Source organism: Lactuca serriola, chromosome 5 (assembly GCF_051521515.1).
Source record: "Lactuca serriola cultivar US96UC23 chromosome 5, Lser_US96UC23_V15, whole genome shotgun sequence".
Taxonomy (NCBI): Eukaryota; Viridiplantae; Streptophyta; class Magnoliopsida; order Asterales; family Asteraceae; genus Lactuca; species Lactuca serriola.
Window position 1 is genome coordinate 294,885,641 of NC_136412.1, and position 21,185 is coordinate 294,906,825.

Sequence of the window (21,185 nt, forward strand, 5' to 3'; positions counted from 1 at the left end):
TAAATAAATATCAAACCTAAAGTGTAATCATAAATAAACTAAATTTCAATTTTAAAATAATATATTTACTTCTACTTATAAAGTTATGTCTTTAACTTTTAACATATTATACTTAATTTATTAAATTTAAAATATTGTTGTATGTAAATCATTATCAGTTTAAAGGTACAACTTTTGAATAGTTTGGACAGGATATTTAAATTGTTAATTTAAATATAACATTACAGTGTTAACTTAAATATAAATTTCAGTTCCACTTAAAAACTCAAAGAATACTTTGTAAATAGTTAAAAGTGATAAATTATAGTGATAAATGCAAAAACTAAATTGTAATCTCAATTTAACTAAAATACTTCCTAAAAGTATTTTTTATAATCGTTAAATGTTTTCAAATAAGTAGGTTAAAATAACCTACAATAATAATAGTTAAAAATAACTTTATATAAATGATTATATTGTTATCTTTAAAATAAAATAAAAATGTTTGATGTTTTAAATACTTATAATGATAGGAACTAAAACATTAAGCATATAAATTCTAAAAAATTAATTAAAAATAAAAACAACTATAAATAACATTAAACCATATATTATATTTAATTTTATTCATGTGTAACTTGCGGGTAGAAGTCATTCAAACGATTAACATTGTACAGTTATAATAGATGTATATATTATCATATTATTCAAAATAATCAGTATATTATATCAATTTAGTATACAAATTATTATATCAAATTTAATAACGTTGTTGTTATATGAAGAAAAAACATATAGTTGTAAAGAGTTCAACTATATAGGTGTTTCCGTGCAACGCGCGGGCATTCGCCTAGTCATACACACTTATAAAGCTAACATTTTTTCTTGAATCTCATGCATTTGAAACCCCAAAAAACTTTGACAACACCTCATGCATTTGAAACCCCCACACGCTTTCACCTTCAAAGTAATTAACCACACATAATCTCATTCCAAGAAAATCACACACTCTATAAGTTCAATACCTCATATCATATCATCATATCATATCATACTATATTATAAAGGAAGTATTTTTCCTTTCACCACATTCATTTGAAACTTTCATGTATTTTTCCTTTCACCATATTCATTTAAAACTCCCATGACTTTTCAATTTATTTCTAATAATAATTATAAATTGGTTAATAAGGTTAAATAAATATCAAACCTAAAGTGTAATCATATACAAAACTAAATTTCAAGATAATATCTTTACTTCTACTTATAAAGTTATGTTTTTTTAACTTTTAACATACTATACTTAATTTATTATTTTTATAATATTGTTGGATGTAAACCATTATCATTTTAAAGATACAATTTTGGAACAATTTATATAAAATACTTAAAATTATTAATTTAAATATAACATTACATGGTCAACTTAATTACAAATTTTAGTTTAACCTAAAGAACCTAAAAAATATTTTGTAAATAGTTAAACGTGATAAATTGTAGTGTCTTTCTAATGATGATGATAAGTTGGTTAATAAGGTTAAATAAATATCAAACCTTAAATGTAATCATAAATAAACTAAATTTCATTTTTATAATAATATCTTTACTTCGACTTATAAAATTATGTCTATAACTTTTAACATATTATACTTAATTTATTAGATTTAAAATGTTGTTGTATATAAACCTTTTTCAGTTTAAAGCTACAAGATTTGAACAGTTTGGAAAAATACTTAAATTGTTAATTTAAATATAACATTACATTGTCATCTTAAATATAAATTTCAGTTCCACTTAAAAAACCAAAGAATATTTTGTAAATAGCTAAAAGTGATAAATTGTAGTGATAAATGCAAAAAACTAAACTGTAATCTCTATTTAACTAAAATATTTCCTAATGATATTTTCATAATCATTAAAAATTTTCAAATAAGTAGCTAAAAATAACTTACAATAACAATAGTTAAAAACAACTCAATATAAATTATTATATTGTTACCTTAAATAATTATAATGATAGAAATTAAAACATTAAGAAAATAAATTTTAAATAATTATAATGATAGAAATTAAAACATTAAGCAAATAAATTGTAAAAAATTAATTAACAATAACAACAACTATAAATAACATTAAACCGTATATTATATTTAGTTTTATTCATGTGTAACTCGCGGGTAGAAGTCATTCAAACAATTGAGATAATGCAGTTATAATAGATGTATATATTGTCATATAATTCAAAATAATCAATATACTATATCAATTTAATATATAAAGTATTATATCAAATTTAACAATAATGTTATTTTTATATTTAAAAAAACATATATTTGCAAAGACTTCAACTATATAAGTGTGTCTGCATTCGCTTAGTATACTTATAAAAGAGGCATATTTCCAAGCACCACATTCATTTGAAACTCTCATGTCTTTTCATATTTCCAAATAATTTCCAAATCCTTTTTAATAATGATTGATAAATGCTTTAGCATCAAAGATGTTATATAAACTATTGAATGTTACCTTGGATTCTAACAATCTCAATGATGAGTGTCTTATCCTACTTCATATTTCATCATTTAGTTTTCTCTCTTTTTCTTTTGTAATGACCTCGATTAGAAAAGAAAGAAAAAGTTTTGGACTTCTTGAGAAACACAAGGACAATTTTGTTCGTGTAAAGGCCTTTCAGATAAAAAAGATTAGTTTTATAGTATATTAATAAGCATACCAACTATATATAAGAAACTAAAGTTCAAGATCAGTATAATCAAACTCTTTGCTAGAAATACCAAATTCAATAGAATCGAATCGAAATTGGTTATATATATTAGGTTTTTTTATTTAGTCTTAATTTGAAAAAAAAACATTTATGTTTAGTTATGAAAACCAATTGCTTTTGGAAGGGTTAAAGGTGTCATGCGTCAGAAATGATGTTGGTAATAACATAAATGAATAATGACTTGTAAGCGTAACCAAGTTTTAGTTTTGTATATACAATTTGTCATTAAACTTATTTTATGTTTGATATATCATTGGAGTTGTTGAAATTGTTCAAAAAGTACAAATATTACTGGGTATAGTGGGTTTTACCGTTTCCAGCGTCTTTTCTGATCACACATGAATTTTTCCGACCATTCATGGATTTTTCAATCCCTTTCTCCTGCCAAGCATGAATTTTCCAGAGGAAATCCTCAAGAGAATGAAACGATTTTTGAAATATTCTAAAACATTTTCTGAAATGAAGCTACGATTTCTACTTCTAAATTTTGAAAAAACCCTTATTTAGGAATCAAGATTCCAGAAAATCCTTGTTCCAGGTTAGATTTCAAGAGTTGATTCCATAAAACCCAGAATCTAAAAAGACCATTTTTAAATCTAGGGTTTAGGGTTCGATTTTAGAAAAGACGCTTTAGGTTTCGATTTTGGCTAAGGTTTGTTCGATGAACCAAATAATACCATTTTGGGTTTGTTCGATGTACTAAAAATATGAACCGTAAATCGAAAATCGAACTTTGAAGGTGGAAGTAAAGCACCAAACTAAACAATTATAATGGAACTCATAACGAGGTTTTTCACCTAAGAGCTCTAGTCAATACTAAATTTATTGTTCTTATTCAAAACCCAATCAAAGAAATAAAGGACAATACAATCTATGATCATACTCTTTCGAAATGTATTTAAGGCAAATACTGTACTATTTAGATACCACCAAATCACCCATAATGTCACGTAAATAATCATCACTAAATCCTTTTTCTTCCAGATCGAACCATGGAAAGCCTCGAAAAATTCTATCACATACAAAAAACTTTCAAACAATGGGATAGGTAAATCGAGCCACTTAAGAATCGATCTCCAAACTTGATCCATAACCACACAATAAAAATGCATGATTTGTACTATCTTCTACTTGATAACCTACTGAAAAGTACCCTAAATAGATATCAATGATCGCACTAATAAGATTATATCCAATCAAAATCATATTAAACATTAATCTCCACATAGAAACATTAACTTTAACATAAACATGTTTTACCCATCTAGTAGCAACAATACCACCGTCAAACCACATCTAATTAATATCTAGCACTACTAAACGAGAACCCATGACAACATCCAACACCTAGACCCATGTATCCAAACCTTCAACAAGAGACACCAAATGACAAACTCCAACAAAATCTTCAAGCTAATAAGCCTCTTCACCACTTCTAACATGCCAAATCCAAGACCACATCCACTCGCTGTTAACCTAAAGATCCTTAATGAAACAAGATTTATCCACCTCAAAGGCATAACATATAGGAAATCTAGCCATAAATGGTTCATTCCCAAGCCAAATATCCTCCCAAAGTCGAGTCAAACCATCATCACAAATCAATTTTTAACATAAGAATGACAAAGAAAACTCTTATTATTTAAATACTTATTCTAACGCCGTGATTTTTACTATTTTTTTCTTTATTTTTAAATAATCTTTTAACATACTTTAGCAACAAAAGTTGTTGATTAAACCTTTTTAAATAATCACCATCGTTACATTTTAAATCAAAAAACATTCAATTCAAACATAAAAAAAGTATGATAGTTCCAAAACACCATGATGACCAACATGACATGTCAAAGTGGTATCCATATAATAATAAAAAAACTACCCAAAGAAGATCCCTACCTAACCAAGCCTCAATCCATAGCAACATGTAACATCACAAGGTATAGCATGGCAAAACACAATAAGACCAAGTGTCAGCAACAACTTAGTGAGCTAATAACAAGTACAATAAGGAAGGAAACATACATATATCATACAGATCAGCCATTTACAAAATCAACACATATCATATTTTTACACCACACGTCGCATTTATTCACATAAATCACACATATAATTACTAATATATTTTGCATAGATTAATCTATGTATTGCATCACTTTTATTATTCAGACTCAATGTACTAAGTGAGGCACGACTCTCACTCATAACATTGCCCCCAATTTGCTGCATTAGCTAACCCTACTCACTACTAATGTAACTAGATCGACGCAATGCACTAATTAAGGTACGACTCTTACTCATAAAATTGTCCCCGATACATTGTGTTCGCTACTTCGCCTTACATGTACTAGTACAATGTGTTGTTATTCAAAAATGGTACAATTGGTATTTTTCATCGCCATTACCCCACTCAAACGTGATGTTTGATCTATATTTAACACTCTAACAACATCAATCCAACCCATCCTCAAGAGACAATGTATCGAGATGGAATCTAGAAAAACCACTCGACTTTGCTTTGGCTTAAGCTCTTTTCCTATAGGTACTCTTTCAACCTGTTAGGCCATCACTAAATCTAGACAGGGTATACACCTGAGTTTAGGTTACTACCATTTACCCCTCTACTTGTATTCCTCATTTTAGTTAATTTATTATTAGTTCACTCACAAGGGTCATACAACATTACTCACCATTCATCGCTATGTAATCATGCATATTTATTATATAACATTTTATGGCATATTATATCAATATTTTCACTATGTAAACATGCTATCATAACACACCATACTAAAGCTCTTTATATCACTAGAATGCAATGTTTCATACTTCACAAACATGTATATTTTTCGAAACATTGCATACATAAAACATCACATATCACATTCAAACATGTTCCTCACTCTAGTATGTACCTAACTCCATAATTCATATCAATTCATCACAAGGATTTATCTGGCATGAATATCATCCTAAATAACTTACCCCATTATGGATCATCAAATTTCTAGTAGATATTTCACACACAAACTGGGACATAACATATCATAACAAATTCTAGACTAACCGAATTGTTCTAAGACATGTAATTTTGTAACTATGTACTAGATTTGCAACAAAGATTAACTCACACTAAACTTAACAAATGCCTCTGTTTTCTTCAAGTATCACACTCATTTGAAGTTTTCAAAACTTCCCCTAATATCACAAAAATAAAAACCAATTATCAAGTGAGTACTAATTGCAAAAACTTGACTACAATTCATGTTACTTTGTTGAGTTTAAAGATTTTCCCATCCCAACCCATGTCTAGTGATTTTAGCATAAAACATAATATACAACTCTAAATGGGATGATATTGGACTTTTAGAAAACTAAAATTTATTTTCCATAACTTTGTTACTGTAGTGATTTTGTCTAAATCGGTCCAGATTAGCCTCTATATCCCTCACAAGACAGGTCAACAATTATGTCCAGATTCTTAAGTTTTGCCAAAATCACCATATTTGTGAATAAACTCAACCAATACACATCATACCAATTCCATGATTTCCATAAATAAATGAGGTTTAAAATAGATTTCTAACCTCTAGAAATCTTGAGGAATCTTTGGAGAGATTTAATGAGGAGTATCCAACACTAATTCTACCATCAATGCTTCAAAAATACACTTCTTCTTCACTTGAATCAACTTCAAACCACAAAGGAAGAAACCCTACCATAAACACTCTATAACTTGAGTAGTTGGCCGCAAATATGTAAGACCCGGTTTCTAGAATGGACCGGTTTAGAGCATCAAGAAATCAAAGGCATGGTTTTTGGGTAAAACCGGGTGTCACGTCGTGACCATAGAGAGGTCAAAATGGATCTAGTTGAGCTCACGACATGACACATACGGTGTCACGACGTGAGAGTAGTTACAGAACAAGCCCACAAAAATTTAGAGTTCTCTCCATATTTAAGAAACTTATCTCATCACATATGGTATATTCTTCAGACTCCACTCCATTCAAACAAAATCTTATCCCCCTCCATGAGTTCTTGAGTTTTTGAGGGTGTTTTGGAGACTTAAAGAAGAAAGGATCATCTTTGGGGCATAGATCTAGCTTGCAAGCTTCATTGGCATATTCTAGAAACTTCTGTGGACCCTTGTGAGTATTTAAGCTTCACTCTTTATGGTTTCTTGTTGCTAGATCTAGAGATTTATGCATTATGGTTCATGATTAGATATGTTGGATTGTTGGGACTCCATAAAGTTGGAAACTTTATGGGTCCTTAGTGTCCCGTGGTGTCTATATGTGGAAGATCTGAAGTTTAGGTGACTATAAACATTCATCAGTAGCAACGAAGATTCCAAGTTAACTACAATACTTTGATTTTAAACAATGTACCTTGTAAAAAATAGGTTTCTTAACTTGTATTCTAAAAATAAGTAGTTTTACCTTAATTAAAAATGATTTTTTTATGTGGAAATGGGACGTTACAAGTTGATATCAGAACCCTGTTTTGAGGGATTTGGATGAAGACTCGTGGGATTCCAAATTCAAACTATGGATATGAGGGTTTTATAAACCTTTTTGGAAAAGATTTGTTTTAAGAGAAATAAAGAGAAGATGCGATGTCTACAGTTAGCCGGAGCTTGGGAAGTGATTTCCCAAAATATCAATACTTGCTTTATATGTTGTGACTAAATTGTTGTTATATGCGTTATAGTATGACGTGCATGCTATGGGTTATGATAGAGTACCTGGTTAGGAATGATGCCTTTTGTGTTTGATATATGAACAATAGTGCGTGTTAAGGGGTGGCGCACGTATCTGATATTATTAGTGGTTTGGTGTAGTGACTTAGGGACTTTGAGACAATTCTCAGGATACGTACGGATAGGTGTGGAGGGTAGTAGGTGTTGGATTAATGTGTCTAAGTCAAAAAACTAAATTGGTATATTATTGTAATTAGAAGCAAAGTCCTTTTTGGGTTGGCCTCATAACTAGAAATTGATTAGAATGAAGTTTATAGAGAAAGGATGATTTATTAGATTATAATATGATTAATAAACTAATTGGAAATTGTAAGGAAATGATTTGTTAATAGTATATGATTAATATATTATTTGAAATAGATAGTTGGTTTGTTAATGTATTATATGATTAATAAATTAATATTAGATCAATAGTTAAACAATTGATTTGTTAATTTATAATGTTAATAAATTAATAAGAAATCAGTTAGAATTAATTAATTATTAATCATTATTAATATGGAATTAATTTTGGATTAATTAGAATCATTTAAAGGTGCAAGGGGTGAATTGTAATTATTCAATAATTGAACAAAAGAAGCAATTCTAGAACCATCCAAGGGTGGACGGTTTTGGGAGCTTCCTTGGGGTTTCCATAAGGCTCTTGGATGCATATAAGAAAATGATTTGGATTGGGATTAAATCCTTTCAAATCTTGCTTGGTCCTAAGGCAGCGTTTGGTGAGTAGAACATAATTGGCTTGAACATACCAAGAAAATTTGGAAGGTGTTTTGGCATGGATAGAACAAGTATTGGACGGGACAATGACCAATTCAAATAGGACTAAAACTTTAAATTTCAGTCCAACCCAAATTGATAGAACAGCGTGGGATAGAAATAATAATTACAAAAAAGCCTCAGACCTCATTTACAATGAAGGAGCCTCACTTTTACCATTCACTCATCTCACATCCACTGCCCAACCATCTCACTTCCATCGGACATCCACCTATCTTCGGTAATGATTATCCAGTCTTCCCTCTATCCTGATCTCACCTTTGTCGAACTATTCTACGACTTCACCACTGTCCATGCCTTTGTCACTCCGACTAATAGGAGATTCTTCTTTTGTTCTTTAGAATTATTTATTTGTACGAAATAGGATAAGGCATACCACTAGGTTCAATATGACTTGCTTAAATAAATGTGTGTGAAGGAACTAATGTTGATTAACAGTAAGAAAAGAAAGGAAAAGCAAATAGGGTTTAGTTGCAGAGATATGGCGGGGGAAAAGATGAGGCCACAAAGATTGAGGTAAAGATAAAATCAATTTTTATATACCTATATATAAAGAAAGAAAGTAAAAGCCCATCAAACTATTATCATATATAATCATAATATGCTTAAAAACAATCCAAAAAATTGTAAATATATATTAAGGGTAATTTAGTAATTTTAAGACTATATGTCTTTTCTGTTCCTAATAACACCAAATGCTATATAGAAATTTTATTTAGACCTATCCCGTCCAGTTCAGTTTCGTACAGTCCAGTTCTGTTCTATCGAGTTCGTATACCAAACTCTACCTAAGTTGCCTAAACTATAAATAGGACCTCTTATGACCTTAATTTCGTTCATGCACTTCCTAATAGCCTTAGGAACAAAATTTACCTCTCTTCCTCTCTCCTTAAATGTCCTATAGTTCTAGGGTTTGGGTGTGAGCCATTAGAGACATCATACTTCTGGTGCTAGCTTTCCAAGCTCTTCAAAGGAAGGATTGAAGTGACTTGTTTACTACAAAAAATCAAATGTATGTAACCCTAATTCTTGTGTTTTTTTATTATACTAGGTATTCAATTAGGTTTCATGTTGTTTTTTTGTTCATAGTATGTTGCATTCAAAATGTATGACATAGATCCTTTAGGTTGCATGTATCCTTTAGCGTTACGTGAAATTCTGCAAACACATAGTTCTTATAACATATAAAACTCATAAGTGGTATCAGAGCCTAGGTATGTCTAACATTGGTTGTACATGGGTTGAACCTGAAAAAAATTGATTTTTCGAAAAAAAAAATTGTCCTCACGTCATGACAATTGTTGTGTTACGTCGTGACTTCAGTATAAATCCAATTTTCGGGATTTTGCTGCCTAGCCTGATTTGTATGGTTAATTTTGGTAATTATCTAGTTTTAAATATGTCAAAATCCTATTTTTTGTATGCCTTAGATAATTAAAATAAAAACCCTAAATATTATGAGATAACCTTGGAAAGATAATATTTAATTATACGATTAATGAAATGAATCATCCTTATGGATTTAATAATACATTTAAATATAAGATTAATTAAAAGATAATTACAAATCGATGACACGCTTAAATGATTTAATTAATTGATTAACATAATTAGTTTTAAATGTCTAAACGCTTAATTAAATAATCGATTAATTTAGATAATTAATTTTAAACCTAGTATTTTGAAAATTTTAAAATACACCTTATACTATATATGATTAAAACTTTAATATATTATATGTATAAGACTAGTAAGTCAAATCAATAGTAGGCCTGATTCATGAAGCCATACCATAAGGGGGGGAGGAGATAAGGAAACAACCTATATAATAACTGTCAATGGGTGTCCAATCTCACCCGTCACTCCCTTGTATGGTGGAGGGTTGTTAGCCGAACGGATTTGTTAGGACATAACCTCTAAAAGTATGATACTATAAAGTAACAAAATCTTTTCTAAATCTCACTCTAGTTACTTTAGGGAAAATTTAAAATGTATACTAATCCATGAAAACACACATCATTCTTTATATATCGTTAGTGGAGCATGTGTGACTAATCGGGACACTAATTTGGGGCTATAAAGTTAAGGTGATGGATAAATCGAAAATTATCATTATTAATGGAGCGTATGTGGTTAAACAGCACATCAATTCAATATGATAAATGACCTCGAGGTTGTTAAGCGTGTTTTCATGGTTATTCAAATCTAAAATTTGATCCTCGGCATCGCGGTCACAATTAGTAAGAGCATAATCGAGATTAAACATGTCATTGATAAGATTCAATGAATCTTAAAAGATCTAGGAGTTTCATGTGATTGAAATTGGTGAGATGAATCTACCTACCTAAAATAGATTTGAATTTGATTACGGAATACCTCTTCAAAGGTCGAATCGAAAATATGGATCCTAGCCTTCATTTAAATCATGAGTTAATAATTAAGGATTAAAATCAACTAACTTGAATTCTCCCTTCTCCTAAATACTGAATATCAAATGAAGACAATAATGGTCTTCCTTGTTCTTATGGAAATGGTTTTCCTCAATCTTATGGAGATCTACTTTCAAGACAAGGTGAAAATGTATTCTCTTCCTTAGGAAATGGTGGAATTGGACATCGTCTATAATCAAATCTTCCACATCCTCCTCTTGTGACTCTCCCAACGTCATGTTTTACTCTAGTTGAAAGATATGAAACTACTTAAACCCTATTAGCATGTAAACATGAAGATGAAAATTTTGTGTGTGCACACGCTCTGAAAATGAAGTCGTACATTGACATAGTAAATGATAGGTATCATATTTAGAAAGCCAATGATTTGGTTCTTATTTCTCTTCCTAAGTCATATGGTTAGTTCATTAAGAACTTTTATATGAGTAATCTCGATGTGACTGTAATTGATCTGATCTATATGTTGATGGTTGCTGAATTAGAAATGCTTAAGAACACAACTAAAGCAGAAATGTTTATAGGGTCTAATTTCAAGAATTCCAATCAATCCATTTGTTTTAATTTCCAATTGAAGGGACATTGGAAGCGAAGCTATCCGAAATACCTAAAAGATCTTAGAGATAGTAAAGTAAATTCGTGCGACTCTACTGAAGGTACATCCATTATCTAACTCCATAGGTTCCTATTCTTAAACTCTTAACTCATAATATGATGATCATATTTTGATGGTATCTCAAGATCTAAAAGAAAGAATGAAGCTTAAGTGAAGTGATTTAAATCTGACCGTGGGAAATGGACTTTGGTCGCATGGTTCGATTATTAGAATTTGGAGCTACTACTAAGGAGTTAGGATAATTTAATATATTTATATTACTCTTCGGAGATGTTTAGAAATATAGTTTTTCATTTCATGCATTGTAAGGACAGGTTCCGATTTTTTCATTTAAAGTGAACTTTTGGTTTACTTAGTTGCCTTATATTATTTCATTGTAATGTAATTAATGAAAAGGTTAGTTATGCTTCTAATAATAACAATATTAATTGTGAATTTGATTCTTATGATATCACTTGTGGTATTGTCATAATCGATCAAATGAAAAGAAATCTCATCACCAATTGGACATATACTTGGTGTTATACAAGTCAGACTGTATAATATATGAGAATCTTGTTCATTGGAAATTATGACTTAATTCGTTGATCACTCGCTTATGTGAGGCAAGTAAACGACTAATGGATCTAGTACATGTTGATATGGATCCACCACAAGGGATGCTAACTCTATTCGTAATGATATTTTGGTCTTCTGGTAAATATGATTGTGTTTATAAGATCAAATAGAATTCTAATACTTTGAAAAGATTCAAAGAGTTCCAGAATGAATAGAAGAATCAATTAAGTAGAAAGATAAAAGAATCTCCAATATGAAAAGAAAGGAGAGTGCTTTAGAATCGTGTTAGTAATTATGGAATTGTATCACAATTAATCCTCTAAGAACATCTTAGTGCAATTGTATGATTAAGAAGAGGAATTGAACACTGTTTGAAATGGTTCGATCATAGATGAGTCATGCTTCATTCCAAATCTAGTTTTAAAGCCATGCTCTAGTAACTATGAATCGTATCTTGACACTAAATTTAAGCTAAGAATGATGATAACATGTGGAGTAATAATGTTTTCTTACTCTAGAACATTTAAAATTGGAGTTTTGATGTTTTTCGTTGATCAAGAAACAAAAGATAAAATGAGTCCTATTCTATGAAGTGTTTTCACATGACTTTTTAAATGTTTGTTTTAGCTCTTCAAGGAATGTTCCTTGAGAGAAAATCACATGTCAAGAAATCAGTGGGAGTCATGTTGATCTTGATCTTGTGAGAGTCAACTAACTATAATCCTTTTAGTTATCACTAGCACATTAACTGAGGTTGATTACCTGTTGTGTTTAATTTATATATTCTTATTTTTGTGCACCTCCAGTTGATTTAGCAATGCTTATGAGTTCTACATTCTTCATTTAACTACAAAAATCTAAGCACGTAGGTTAGTGAAAGTACAAGGATCAATATGGGTGAAATGCTAACAACATGGAAGCACTAGTGGGCTCTTGTGCTGCCAGAATGTAAGAAACTTAATAGCGAAGTTAAGTCCATGAAAGAAAACTAAATTTGAATTTGGTTTGTCCTAAACCTTATCTTATGAATATAGGTTGTAAATGATAGATTCACATGAATAAGAACATATACACCATCAAATCTAGGTGGCAAAGGTTTCGCCCTAACTCATGAAAAAGATTATGAGGAAAAAAATTTGCTGATAGATTTTAAAGATATGATAAAGATCAATATGGATATTGGTCTTATTAATTGTGTTCTCAAATTCACAATATGATTACGACATACGTTTTCATATTTTTAATTGTGAGGAATGGTAATAAATTATTTAGACTTTCAGAAGATATGTTTATCACGTATTGAAAGACAGATACACTATCCAGACAAAGTGCATAAGCTTAAGAAGCCTAATTGGAGGCTTGATGAAGAAATCGCTAAATAGGAATCTACACTTCCCTAAGAAATTCAAAGGGTATTGATTTCTAGAAGTCTAGTTGATTTCTGAATACGTGTCAAAGCTATTGGGAGCATAATTTTTATGCCTGGCATTGCATGCAGACAATACTATCCATAGGGAGCAATGTCTCTAATTTGCAAGTTGCAAAAGTTGGGAATTGTTTCGCTATAGTGTACATAAGGGAAAGGGTACCCATACTTTGTTTTGAATCTAAAGGTTTAGATTGTATAGTTTAATAGAACTTAGTCAAAGTCATATATGAATAGCATGTTCAAATGTTTCAACATTAGAGATTCTGTATATGGAAATATTATAGCAAGGAGGTAAATAGATATAAGACCCTTGTAATAATGAGTCGAGGCTCATATGATTCAAATATAGGATCAATTACATATGCTATAATATTCAATTATTCTATTTTTCAAATGTTTTTAGCATCATGTGAAATGGATTAGAATTTCATGTGACTAGAGTTATTAAGCAAACTGTCAAGAGCATTATGAGGTTTTACCGAAGATTGGTTGCTTATAAGTATGACATCATTTGGAAAGGACCATAGTGACATGTTTTAGATTGAGATGATTCTTGATCAGAATTGATGGTCATATAGGAATATGGAAATGTTTCCATAATGGGAGATGTTTTCAATATCTACATGTGAATTGGAAACTTTAATGCAAAAGAAGTGTTCAAGGAGTGTATCTTGAATTTGAGACTTCATAACCATGGAATTTTTTTACTAACAAGTTCTAGTGGAACATTTTGTAACGTCAAATGCTCAGTCCCCGTGACTTAAGAACCTTGACATAACAGAAAGATAAGGCATGCAAAGATGAAATTCTACTACATCTTAAATAAGGACAAGAATTTGGAATTGTTAAATGAGGATCATTGGAGTAATGTCTAGTCGAAAGGTTGTCTTCTAAATATCCTTCTCTTGCACCCTCATCTGATGATAACCAGACCTTAGATTTATCTAGGAAAACAAAGAGGCCTCTTATAACTGATCAAAAGTATTATCACTCTTCGGAAACGGATAACAGTTCTTCTCCATCAGCTTATTCATTTCTCGATAGTCAATACACATCCGATGTGAATCGTCCTTCTTCTTAACAAACAGGATCGGTGCTCCCCACGATGAACTATTCAGCCAAATAAACTCCTTTCCTAACATATCCTAAAGCTGAGAGGATAACTCTTGCATCTTAGGTGTTGCAAGGCGATACAGTGCCTTGGGAATCGGCGCCGCACCAGGGATCAGGTCAATCCAAAACTCCACCTGTGTAACTTCCCAAATTTTTAAAAATTTAAACATTTCAAAATAACCCTTTACCTAATAAAAATGTTTACAAAATTAGTGTTATCAAAACAATATTTAAAAATCAGTGCCTCCTAAGATCAATAACATAAAATCAGGAGGTGTACAGTCACGCCTTTGCCTTGCCACGATTCTCTTAAACACCCGAAACCATAAAGCAAAAACTGTATGCACAAAGCTTAATAAGTTCCCCTAAGATACCAACACACAATAGGTAACATATACAACAAACAACATGCATACAACGCCTTCAACATGACTGGAACGCACCACCAACCTAAAGTCTATCTGGCACGCCACAGAGCCTTCAGTCTGACTGGAATGCCCCACCGGCCTACAGTTTATTTGGACCGCTCACAAAAACTTCAACATGACTGGTACACCACACTAGGCCTTCAGCCTATCTGGACCGTTCACCAGGCCTTCGGCTTGACTGGTATGCCCCACTGGCCTTTAGTCTATCCGGGCCCCCTGGGTCTGTTGGCCTTCAGCAAAAAGCAGGACCGCCTCAACTCAACCACACATAAACCATGTCAACATATACATAACAGACAAGCATACATATAACATACCAATATAAATATTACCGGGTTTGTTGATTGGTCGCACAAAGCAGTACATGTTGGGTTTTGGTCATAAGACATCCTATGTGCTCATACAAACCCTAATGCTTGGATCTAGGTTTCTCTATTGTACATGCAAGTTATCCAAGGCTATAAACCCTAATTCTAGCATATGGGAATCGATATTAACATACAATTAGGTTTAAGATGTTACCTTGATTGTTATGTAGTAATAACAATCCCAATTCCTCCTTGAATTGACTTTGGAAGGCTTAGAGTCACAAGTGTCACTCCTCTAATGGCTTACAAACACCAAGAGCAAATGGAGAAGATATAAAGAGAGAGAGAAGAGGTATAAGAATTAGTCTATAGGACCTCTTGGGAAGACATGGACGAATTCATGAGCCTTGGGGTCTTTATATAGGTGTAGAGATTAGGGTTTTAGTCCTTATCCTTATCTAGTTGCTTGCCCACCAAGTAACCATAAGATAAGCCTTGAAAACCCTTATCCTAGTCGAATTCTAAGGCCTTATCACCTTAAATTCGTCCAACCTATTAATAAGATAATCCTTACCTTATTTTGTAACTATCACATAATTACAATTCAGCCCCTCTAGTTTAATTAATTACACTTGATCACAAAGTTAATTCTTAATTAATTATTAACCAATATTAATTAAACAAATATGATTTCTCCTTTAATATGTTATTCTTATAACATATTAATAAATCATAATAACCTCTCTCTTTATTTATTTCTCCAATCAAGTTGCTTTGGTGAAGGCAACCCAAAAGGACCATGCACCATCGGGTCAAGTACATACCAAAATAGTTATGGACTTAGACACTAATCCAACAGTCTCCCACTTGGATAAGTCTAATAACTATTATGCGTATGACTTCGGATCCTGATCTGCAATCGTAGCTTTCCAAAGCCGCTGTCAACTCTGATCCTATCAGATACGTGTGTCCTTAGATAAGGGATCATATATTCCTCCATTCTAGATATCATATGAGATATGATTTCAAATCATTCTCTTTGTACTATATCTCGATTCCCGATTTATGACGACTGACTAATTGAACAAATCAAATTAGCCCTAGCCCGGCCGAGCATTTACGTTTGTCATCACTAAATTATCGAGGGGCCCAAAAGATATCGCTTTTATCCTACCTTGGATAAAAGGAATGGATAAACTTTGATACAATGCTTTCTTGCACTCACACACCGAATCACACACAACAATATGTTTTATAACACCAAGTTACTAGTACGTTTACATATTATCAATGTGCAACCGATTCATAAGATACAACTCACACATCTCGGTTTCAAGAATATAAGATGTTATCGTCTCACTAATCACTCGTGATACAATTCATGGAGTGATCCAAGTGAGCGTGGGTTTAATCCAATGCTCAAATTCATATTCATAAGCACTTATGAACGTTGCAACAAACATTTTCTTATGTCTAATGCTCTTTAGACAATCCACACACCAATTCACGACAGTCTTCATTCATATCTACTTCCAACATATGAATGGCTGTGGCTCGTTCGAATAATTCGATTATTCTTAATAAACTCAATTATTCTGGAATTCAAAACATGCAAATGTGAAACACAAGAATAATACTAATCTCATATGGCCTCAAACCTTTGAGTATAAATAAAACGCCTTTTATTTATCACCATATTGATTACTCATTATTTGTCGTTTCGGGTAATCAACTTCTTACTTGAATTACAACACTTTTCCCATGCTCCTAGCATGCACATAATGTTTACCTATGGTTCTTACTTTGTGAAATAGATCACATTGAACACATTTCCAATCATTCTCATTTCACAACTCCAAATCCTTTTCATAAGTGAAAGAATATCAAATTCTTGCTACTTGTAGAATATGCTAGATTCTAACATTTTATGCAATGATCCTTTTGTGATTTCACTGCACCAAAGTCACAAAGACTATTGCCAATGATATTACAAAGTCCACTATCGGACATTGTTACAAGACGATTCATTAGATATGATGTCTCTCACTCAAAGTACATTCCTTTGAACACCCTTTTGCATAAAAGTTTCTAATCTAGACATAGATTTTCAATATTCAATTCCCAATATGGACACACTTCCATATGTTCCATATGACAACTCATTCTTAATAGAATCTTTTCTGTTCATAATAGAGTCGATATGGTCCATCCAATATGGAAACATTTCCATATTTTCTAATACTATACTTCCAACTACTCACAAGCAACCAATCCTCGTCGAACTTTGGATTGTCCTTTGATAGTTGTTTAATTATTTTAGTCAAAACCGATTCTAGTCCTTTTTTTTCTCTAAATGCGCAAGACATTTGGAAAATTTTAGAATGGTCAAATATTAAAGCATTTGCAATCGATCCTATACCCGAAGCGTATGAGACACGATGCATAATGTTTTATTTGCTATGTTCTCAAAAATCGAATTGTGAAGAGGAATGCCGTAATCATAATCGAAATTTTAAGAACACACTATGTACCTTTGACTAAATTTATTAACATTTCTCAACCTAAGCCTTTAGATTTGAAATGAAGCATAATATTCTCTCCCTTAATTATAGCAAAACAACTTTACAACCCTTACTACTTTGCAAGGTATAACTCTTGTTTTCTATAATTAATATTGCCAACTTGCAATACGTGCCTTAATAATCATACAATCATAACATTTATGCTCCCACTATCATGATGATTATTATAAAACATAACACTTATGCTCCCACTAGCTTCGACATGTATTCATAAACATCTTAACTTTCAGAAAAACAATGCTTATTGAATTTCTTAAGTTCATGTTTCTAATACTTAGTGCTTTGATAATCTTTTATCAAGGCTTCTTGAACTTATACACCTTTGCCTTCGATAGTTCATATGTGTGTCTAAACACTTAAGACTAATTGCCAAACCTCACAATTCAAATTATGGAAAGGGATACCGTAACCATATTCGAATTCGAGAATGCAATTTTACAATCACTATCTTCTTAAAATCTTTCTTAGTGAAAGCATTTCCTCACAATCATTTTCATGAAGGAGGAAATCTTATGACACTTAGATTTAACACGGTGTATGTGTTCCTATCCATGTGAATTTGCTAAAACCAAAGTTTACGACAAATTCAAACTCATATGGATCGAACTTTCTTAATCTTGATTTCTTGCCTTATGGTAGCACAGCTGCCCACCATGTCTTCCAAGTAGTTAAGCAGCTCACCCTTTCCTATCAATGTACCTTTCATTGATTAAGGTGCTTTGCCTTTTATGCGTTCAAAATGAGAACTCATAGAACTCTCATGCATAATTAACTCGATTGGATTTGCACAGAACCAAAATAATGTCATCACGATAGGTTGTAAACCTCAACTCGTGTGCTAGTGATGATCGATAAGGTTTATTTGATTTGTTCTTGAAACCTTTCAAGACCATTAAGACTCCCAATGACTCCTTGACATATAAGATTCTCTTGTCAATAACCATTTCTTGACAAACAAATATTCAAGAGTTAGTGTAGCTTTTATCAAAATACTTCATAAATTGGTCCTAGTTGGTCTTTGTCTTATCCAAGACATCACAACTTACCACATTTAATGAATGTTATAAACCTTCTTAATACTTTTCCACCCAATGTCACAATCTTAACTTTAAGACTTGTTTTTGGAACGAAGTATGATTGACTTCTTGATTTAACCATTTCTTCAATTCTTGATTTCTCTTCTTAGACATACAATTGTACTAAGACTCATTTAGAGGATCAATTGAGATATGGTTCTTAATCATTAAGACCTATCATAAAGCATAAAAGCTACTCTCCCTTCTTCTTAGAATAGAGAAACTTTTATCTTTCTGCCTACTTGATTCTTCTTATTCGTTTTTCTATTGATTTAAACCCTTTTAATCAATTCAGAATTACACTTAATCTTATAAGTATAATCATATTTACTAAACCTTTAGTAAATCATGACGAATATCTTTGTTATTCTTATGGTGGACTTGATCAACATGCAACTTTGTGTATTCGATCTCCTAGTCCTTCACTTGACACTTTATCAATGAATTAGTCTAATTTCCAAATATGAAATTCCTCATTCATCGTGCAACCAAGTTGCATGATTCCGAGTTTCTGTCCAATTGAAACTTGGGCGATGAGAAACTCTCCCTATTTGGTAAACTCTCGACTTTCCATAAATAACATAATAAGAACCAAATCCATTATTGCTAATAATAGAAACATTCAAACATCAATTTTTTTCATATACGCCATTGCAAGGATAAATAAATAATATAAAATCAAAATTTATTTTATTGCGGAAAAAATTTGTCCTTACAATGCAATTCATTGAAAAACTATGCTAATACATCTTTCTTAGCAATCTAATTCTAACTCTAAGTAGTAGCTCAAGAATCTAATCTTCGAGAAATGCGATCGAAATCCATTCCTTCACGGTTAGATTCTGCTCACTTCTTCCTTTAAGCTCCCTTTCTTTTCTTTGATTCTACAAAACATCAATAGTAATCTTATCACATTATGTATTAAGAATCTAGAATGAAGCTTAAAAGAGTTAGTCAATGGATTTTACCTATATTAGAGCCATACGTTTCGACTCTCCCGTCTCTTAGATCTCTTCGGTAAATAGGACAGCTTCGTCTCCAATGCCCTTTCTCTTGGCAATAAAAGCAAATTGACTCTTTTGGAACATGACATGGAACTACTTCAGAAATGCGGTCTATAAGGATAAAGTTTCCAACTTTATCCATTGGGACTACCCAAAAAGGTCCAACACCCAATCCATAGAGATTAAAAATGTAAGGGCTTAACCAATAAGCACTTAATCCTTAAGCCTGAAATCCACCCTTTCCAAAATTGATTCACACACCAAAACCATGCCAAAGGTTGGTGCTTTTTAGACATACATGTCCAAAATTGATTCACACACCAAAACCATCCTAAAGGTTGGTGCTTTTTAGACATACATGTCCAATTTATGTCTTGAACCCATATTAAGCCAAAAAGGGGATTTGTGACCTAATCTCTAAGCATGGCATCAAAACTTGGTTAAAGACCAGATCCAAGCCACTACTAGGTTACCTTGACCAAGAGATTCATAAAGTTGTAAACTTAATGAGATTCATCCATTGCAACATCCAAGAAAAAGGAAAAAAAAAGGGACAAAAGTCAATATCTAACAACTTCAAATGATAAAAATTGAGTCTTGGACACTTTCCAAGGCCCAAAAGAGTTCCAAAATGAAGAATGGGGGCTTGCTTGCTGGATCTTTGCTTCCTTCTTCCTCCTTCTTTCGTCCTTAGCTCCACAAACACCAAACTAGATCAAAGATGGGTAGGAAAGATGATTAGGATTTATGTCAGGGAATGAGGGGCTGATAGGGGCCAAGGGTGAACAAAACCTAGCCTCTACTTTTTTTTAAATAGGGGGAAAAACCAGAAAATTAGGGTTTCATTCCCAGCCATCAACACGCTGTGTTCCAAGAGGAACACGCCGTGTTGCCTAAATGAAGCCCGAGCCTTTTCCTTATCTGGACACGTTGTGTTGGTGCTCCAACATGCCATATCAAATTTTCAAAAGCGAATTATACTCAAAGTTGCTTCTCAAATTTCCGGGTGTTACAAATCTTCCCCACTTAAATTAGATTTTGTCCTCGAAATCATTCCTTACAATCTCCTTTGCCGAACTAAATAATCTTGATTGTACTCCCTGAATCCCCCAAAAAAATAATGGGGCTAGTCCCCTCGGTCTGATGATTTCCCACCCTTACTAATGTCGAACCCAAAATAGAAGATATCACAAGCCCTAACGAAGAATATGAAGGGTTTTGAGCATTCTAACACTCCTATGGTGTACATGCAACTCTATAAACCTTGGATCTATGCTTTCTCTATTATACATGCAAATAATTGATATTCCAAGGTTTCATCCTA